This window comes from Numida meleagris, chromosome 5 (assembly GCF_002078875.1).
Source record: "Numida meleagris isolate 19003 breed g44 Domestic line chromosome 5, NumMel1.0, whole genome shotgun sequence".
NCBI classification, from domain to species: domain Eukaryota; kingdom Metazoa; phylum Chordata; class Aves; order Galliformes; family Numididae; genus Numida; species Numida meleagris.
In genome coordinates this window covers 54855589-54862757 of record NC_034413.1, presented here as the reverse complement: position 1 = coordinate 54862757, position 7169 = coordinate 54855589, and the positions used below count along the sequence as shown (strand labels likewise).

Here is a 7169-nt window from a genome sequence, read left to right as displayed (position 1 = left end):
GGAAGGTGTAGCATTATTTGTTCTGTGTAAGAGTAAGAACATTTGGCATACAGCATCTGTCTCAATAACAAAAAAATACATCCTTATTTCTCCTGAAAATACATATCTTATTTCTCCTTAAATAAGAAGAAAAGGGAAGAGGAAATTACACATTAGGTTAAACAGCTTTCACATAAAAAACACTTTTGTACAGTGATCCTAATACAGTCATATACTAAAAGAAACTAAGTGGAGAAATATTTTGGATTATCCATCTTCACTCAGAGAAGAGAGAGACTACCACTACATAAAGAGAGAGGAGGGAGGGAGGAAGAGGGGAGAGAGACATATTGAATAAAAACACCCAAAACAATAAAAAACAGATAAGAGTTTAAATGAGAGTTTATATTCCCTCTCTCTATGTTTTATTTCCCCACCACTCTAGAATGGCAAAGCAAGTCATAGCTGTAGGGCTTTTTCATAAGTCATTCTTTATATGAAAAAAATGACACATACAGGTTACTTATGAAATTCCTTTTTATTTTTTTTTCCTTCTTACTAAAGGAATGATATTATGCAGTGTATACAAACATGTATGTAAAACAATTTGTCTAAGATAGACAAAGCTTCTCTATGTATTCTTACGAAGTAAGAGAGAAGTGAAAGATGCTAGTATAGTCTGTAATGTAACAAAGCATAGTTAATTAATGTAATATGCACACAGATAAGTAGAAACGCTCTGAAATTTTTCACAGTGTGAGTGAACTAACCCTTCAGTCCCTCTTGAGCTCTGTAGGAACCATCAGGCAGATCCCAGCTGGAGACAGGTCTTGTACTTTTTGCAAGTCATCTGTTTGTGCTGTTTGGTCAAATAATAACACATATGCTCCTAATAGGTCTCTTTTTCCCCCTCCCCCCTCAGAAAAAAATCTTTATTCTTACCTTATCCTATTACAAGTTGCATGGATGACAAATAAGTCATTAATATCAAAAATAAATACAATTTATTGGTTGAAAGTTCCATCTGGTTTACCTGACACCAGCTCTATTTGATGATTATGACACAAGCTTTAGTGACATTAAAGTCATGTGTCTTCTTCAAACTTCAAGAAAGAAGAAAGCAGTATCCATGTACTAGATGTGCAGAAATACAATGGCTGTTATTTTTCCTTGCAAAGTATGTCCATTTTAATAACTAATTCGACTATGATAACTACAAATTTTAAAAAAGCATCAAGTTCATTGAGCACAGTTTGCAAGTATTGATGCATGGACAGAGCTCTGAAGCTTTGGGTTGTCTTTTCAGGTTTGAGAAGACAGCACGTACTCTGCAGAAATGACTGAGAATCAGTGAAGAAAACTGTTGGGGTGAATTTTTAATTGTGGAGACTTGTCTAGACTGTGGAAGTCCAAGAAAATAGAGGTAAATCATAAACTAAGTGTTTTGAAATCACAGGCAAGGTTAAACTCAGGATTTGTTTTCATTATGGAAAATTTATATGTGAAGAAGAAAGCCTCTTTTTTTTTTTTGTTTACCCCAACTGCTGTCTTCATCCTGTACAAATGATACTTCATCAAGACGTATGCTGGTTTCATTTACTTGCAAGATAGAATCCTTTACTCCTGTCTACTTTGACAGACCTTTCACCTTATTCCACTGCTACATATTCCTGAATGAAAAAAAAAAAAAAAAAGACAAAAGAAAGTATGTGAGAATAAATTAGCAGACAACTATTTACCTTGATGCAGAGAGCAAGTAGAGCTTCTCACCCTCACTGTTAAAGTCCCACGTAGCAGAGTTCCTGTAGCCTCTGCTGGAAGAACTGCTCTGCTCTGCATTGCCACAGTTCAAAGAGATGCAGCTGTCAGGTCTGTAAAGCACACTGAGAATGGAAACAGTCCAGAAAAAATGTTTCCCATACAGATACAGGTCATTATTTTAGTGACTCAAGAGCTGCCACTTCAAAACACACTGGACTCCTGTATATTTCTGCCCCACTATATCATCACAAGTACCTCTAAGAGCTGAGCAGCGACATTATTAACACAAAAGGAGGATAGGAACCCTATAATGCTGACTGCACTTTTCAGAAACAGTCTGTATATGGATTTTGTTACACTACCAAATCAAAACTATTACCTCAATGAGCTTGGCAAGTGTTTCAAAACAGGAGTCCAAGGTAAACTGCATCTCTTGTCTCCACTTGCCCTTGTTCTCTGGCTTTGCTTTCTCCTAGAATCCTTGTGAGGAGGAGGAATTTTGTCTGCATTAGACAGAAACTGCACAAAATAGGAAGAACTTAGCCCTCACTGCAGGGAGCGTGACACACCACAGAACAAGCATGGCCATTGCAGAAATTCAGCTTTCGGAGAATCCCTTGTAGTCTGAATCTGAATGCAGAGCTACTTCCCACAGGATAAAGCCGAAGAGAAACAACTTGCAGATGGATTGTGTGCTTTATTCAGTGCAGTTCCCACTGCAAGTTATCGTATGCACGCGTACCCTTTGACCAAAGCTTGGCATCTCAACTGAAGGTTTCATAATTAAAAAAAAAATCTGGACTGAAATTTGAAAGCTTTGCAGACTTGGTTTCATTTTGCTACTAGGATGGTTATCAGAGGGGATATGAAGCTCTTTGTTATGGATGGAAGGCTAGAAGTGGCGTAAAACTGTTCTTGTCGAAGGTTTTCCAGACCGAGTGATTTTAAACTGGATTTATGTCCTTAACATTCTTCTAGATTCTAGCTTTCCATTCTGAGCTGAATCTTAGTATATTAGGGCTAGGAAACCAAAACTGCCAGCACTAGATTTGTCTTAACCTTACCTTAGGCTCAGCTTGGGTTTACTCAGAGAAGTGGATGAAGGTTCAGACCAGCTCTTGTCTTATTCATGCTAGTTGGCCCATCTCTAATCATAATGCAACAAACTACCTCAGCAGCTCTCACAACCAAGCTATCAATATGACCTTGTCATTTCAATTTTTCACAGATTTTCTTTGCTCCCCCCTCTCTTCTGCCTGTGTCCCATATCACACTAAAATCTCATCTCTCCAGCCTACTGCCATGGGCTACTAATCTGTAATACAGCTCCGTTTCAGAAATGTCAAACAGGATGAAAAAGGTAAAACTCACAAAAGAAAAACTTCATTTGGCCATTGCTTATCCTGTGAAACTCTCCTGCTCTTCACTTCACACCATGCTGCTGTCCTGCCCAGGGTCAGTGGGTTTTGGCCTTGGTCATCTGAGTGACACATGGAGAATGAGGGACTGTTAATGCAGGTTCTTAAAATGAGAGAAATAAGTGTACTGCAATCAAAATATATTCCTCTTTTTCAGCCATAAAAAAGAAGAGCAGTTCACAGGATTATTCTTCTAAAATCCACTAATCCTCGTTCTCTGTTCCTTGTTCCTAAACTGTTCCCAATGCCTGAGAGTATCAAAGACCCATAGATTCCCCCACCTTCTTGTCTTCACTATGACAGCAGTACTCATACAATCAGAACAAACATTAATAACAGCAAATTATTTCTGATCTTTCCATCCTGAGGTAATAAAAAACTAAAAAATAAGATAGAGCAATTAGTGAATTAATAGAACTAATGGTTTACTTTTTTTGCAGGTATTTTATAGGCAAGAAATAGAAAACTAAATTTATTTGAAGTACCATTTTGAATTACTGGTTCAGTTTTAGCTGTATATACTCCAACTCAGTGGTCAGAGCAATCTGTCAAGCTTCCAGCTCTGTCTGATCCAGCTTCTCCAAACAAAATCTGCTAGAAAAGTGATGACGTGTAATAAATATTTTTTCTAAAGCTCACACTGTGATCCATGTAGAGAACTGAGGGTCTGGCTTTTGCCCGAAGCCTCCAATTTTCTGACCGTTTCATTTCAGTAGAAGGTAGGTACTTAAAGATGATAACTCTGCATCCATTGCATGTTTTATACACAGAATAAACTTTATCAGTGACTGTCTACATGACAGAAGGGAATTCTCTTTTACCTTTGTCCACTATTCTAAAAGGCCAGAACTCTTCATCTCCTGTGGGTGTAAGAAAACACAGCTTGCCAAAGCGTCAGATCAGACGTGGGTTTTCATCTCTGTCCATTTTCTCTCACATGAAAGACTTCTGGAGCAAGCAAAGCATGCTTTTGTTGACCAGCAAAGATCAAAAAGGCAGATTATTTTTGTCCTTCAGCCACTAGACTGATACTCTCAGTTCTGTTAACATTCTGCCCCCATTTGAACTGGACACTTTGGAAGTATCAATAATGCAAGTTGGAGGGCTGCACTATTACTCATCTTGTGTTTGCCTCTTCTACAAAATTAAATCAAGTTGAAATCAAAGGAGACACAGTCTCAGTCATATAGGCAGAAAATCTCCTGTAGCTTTGCAGCAATTCTCAGTGAAATATTTGAAAATATTTATGTTGGCAGCAGTGACTGATCCACATTGTGAGCACAGAGTTAACAAAATACTTCCACCCTGCAGAGACATAAACAAAGTGTTGGAAGGCACTCATCATGCCATCCACCCTCTCCTGCTTCCTTGACAGGCGCATCTCCTGAAACAGAATGTTGTTTTACAGGAACATCGGAGAGTGCAAAAGTAACTAATAAAACAGTGACAGTCCCACTGTAACCACAAGGACTACAACCAGTAAACGGTGCCCCCCTATTATTTATGAGTGAACAGAATATATGTAGCTATCAGAGCCCTTTCTTAACATTGCCAGTTGGGTCAAGAATAGATTCTGTAAGAGAGCTCAGTTTATTTCTCTGTCTCAGACTATTTCCATGATGAATGTTCTTAGAGGATTCAGATGATTCACTGGATCAAGAACAGAAATGTCAGCTGTGACCAGCTATGTCAAATATTGTTGTTCTCTACCTTAGCTCACTGCTCTATATTCAGTTAACAGCAGCACTCCTGTTATCTTTTTAATTGGCAGAATTATCCTCAGTGCATCTGCTGTTGCATGTTTTCTTCCTTAAAATATGCATTTAGGAAAATTCACAAGAGAGATACACTTACATATATAAGGATTATGTTGAAAACACTGTCGAAGTAGTATTTATCCACAGCTGAAAAGTTCTTGTCAATTTTCTCTGCAACAAAGAAGAGTAATAACATCATCCCATGGTGAGATACATTTGATAAGATTTCTAATCCATTAAGCAACCACACTGTGTAACAGGTGCCACACTGATTCCTAGCTACTGCCCTGCTTTGACATCCCAAGCAGCAGTCTGTAATGACGGAAGCCTTCCTCCACCCCAAACCCAGTCTGGTCTGGAAGTTCAGTTGATTGGTGGCTCAGCCTCACCCTGGGGACCTGCTCCCCTGTGCAACAGAGCTAACACCACAGTTCCTGGGCTCCCCTAAGACCAACTGCAAGATTTTCAAATGCAAAACACAGGAGGAGGTCTCCTGTACTCCATTAGCCTCTCCTGCAAAGGCTGGTAATAGTCTGGATTTCAAAAGCCTCCTCTGCCCAGTTACGCTGGTAGAATTGCTGGTCACTGTGGAGAAAAGATACAAGGGAGTTTCAAGATACCCAAGCAAGACTTTGGCCTGATTTCAATCAAAGCTGAGAAATGAGAGCTTTTAAAGCCTGAAATTTAACTCCATTTTCTGCTTTTGTATACACTTTAAATAATGAGTTTTCTTGCTGTTTTTCACTAAGGTCTGTTGCTTTCTTGCAATAAGAATGGATCTAAGAATAATGAGACACTCAGTGACATTTTCATCCCAATAAAAAAAACCTTGCCTCATTCTTTCACAGTTCTCAAGTGATGCTCACATGTGTTTCAGTATCTTCTTATCATTTGTGGCTAGTTTCAGATCTCCCTCTTCACCCAGCTCATGCGCAGTCTTTCCAAACATTTTTTATAATGTTCAATGGCACTGCATGCCTCCATTTGTTTGCTTTCTTTTAAAAAACAGTGGATGGTTCTCCATAGTGAAGATTTTATAGACAAGCAAAGTAAAAACAAGCCTCTTTTATCCTTGCCTCTTTTCACTCTAACAAGTGAATAGCTTAGATGTACATTAAGTATTTGAAAGAATAATACAATTTAACCAATGTATGTTGCTTGGTGACCTAAATCACCTGCTTTCATAGACTGTTGACATTATTTACATTGGGGCTTTTTTGTAGAGAGGCATTTTGAATGACCCTTCAGAGTGAATATGCGCAGTAGGAACACCACCCAGTGTATCTGCACCTACCATTTACTGTATGTCCCCAGCTGCCATGTATTTTTCAACCAGGTGTCTACAGCTCCAAGAAAAAAAAAGATTTTTTTTTTTGGTCAGTGAAATCTCTGACTTTAAGACCATGCTCTGTACACAAACAGAAGTGGATTCCTTTCACTGATGAAACATATCCAGCATACCCTAAACCTGAAGTTTCCTTCCTGGGAGCCAGCCCTTGACAAGGGCGAAGCCAACTCTGGATAATTTCAAGGCAGACTAGAATACGCCTCCTTTTTGTTGTAGTATCTGATGTGGCCATAGACATAAAACATTTGGAGACCTAGCTGGTGTCTTTTCAGAGAAAAATATTTAAAAATGAAGCTACAGATCAGAGAGCTGAGCTTACAAAGCTTACAGAAAGTCAACACAGTAAACAATTGCAGAAGTCTCCAGACACTGCGAGACAAGAAGAGCAAATATTTTCTTCCTCAGAAATGCAACTTGTTTTACTAATTTTTATTTGACTGTGTCCTGTTGGTGAGATAACACAGGGAAAATCATGTAAAGATATGGATTGTTGTCAGTATGGATTTAAATGAGAAATACTATCATAATAACATTGATTTTTTAAAATCATTATGATTTTAATTTTTTCTGAGCCTATACATCTACAATTTCTTTGAGTATTGTTACATTATTTTATCTTGCCTATATGCAGTTGTGAAAATTATTTTGTGTCATTGGACATACCATGATACAAACTATAATGTCTAGGCACCATTATTTCCTAGTTCATCCTTGCTATAAACTCATTATCTCCAAATGTTGACTCCATAGATCTCCAAAGAGTTAAATGCGAGGAACTCACTAATAAACATACTTAAATGAACCAAACCTCATATGAGAGGATAATAATCCCATAAATAAATGCAGCTTGATGGTACTAGGTAAATGAGCTGTGACCTCGTTGGGGGCACCTCTAACTCTGAATGC

The 7169-nt window shown here is 38.2% G+C and overlaps 1 long non-coding RNA gene across 1 annotated transcript in view; it reads right to left on the bottom strand.

Moving 5' to 3' along the window:
* The window catches only part of LOC110400456, a 35874-nt gene continuing 29203 nt past the window's right edge, over positions 499-7169 (bottom strand). The window contains exons 11-16 of the long non-coding RNA XR_002439860.1: positions 6210-6255; positions 5013-5086; positions 3980-4106; positions 3112-3220; positions 1750-1850; positions 499-1649 (exon numbers count right to left, since the gene is read on the bottom strand). This is a non-coding gene — a long non-coding RNA (uncharacterized LOC110400456). The remainder of the gene's footprint in view (positions 1650-1749; positions 1851-3111; positions 3221-3979; positions 4107-5012; positions 5087-6209; positions 6256-7169) is intronic.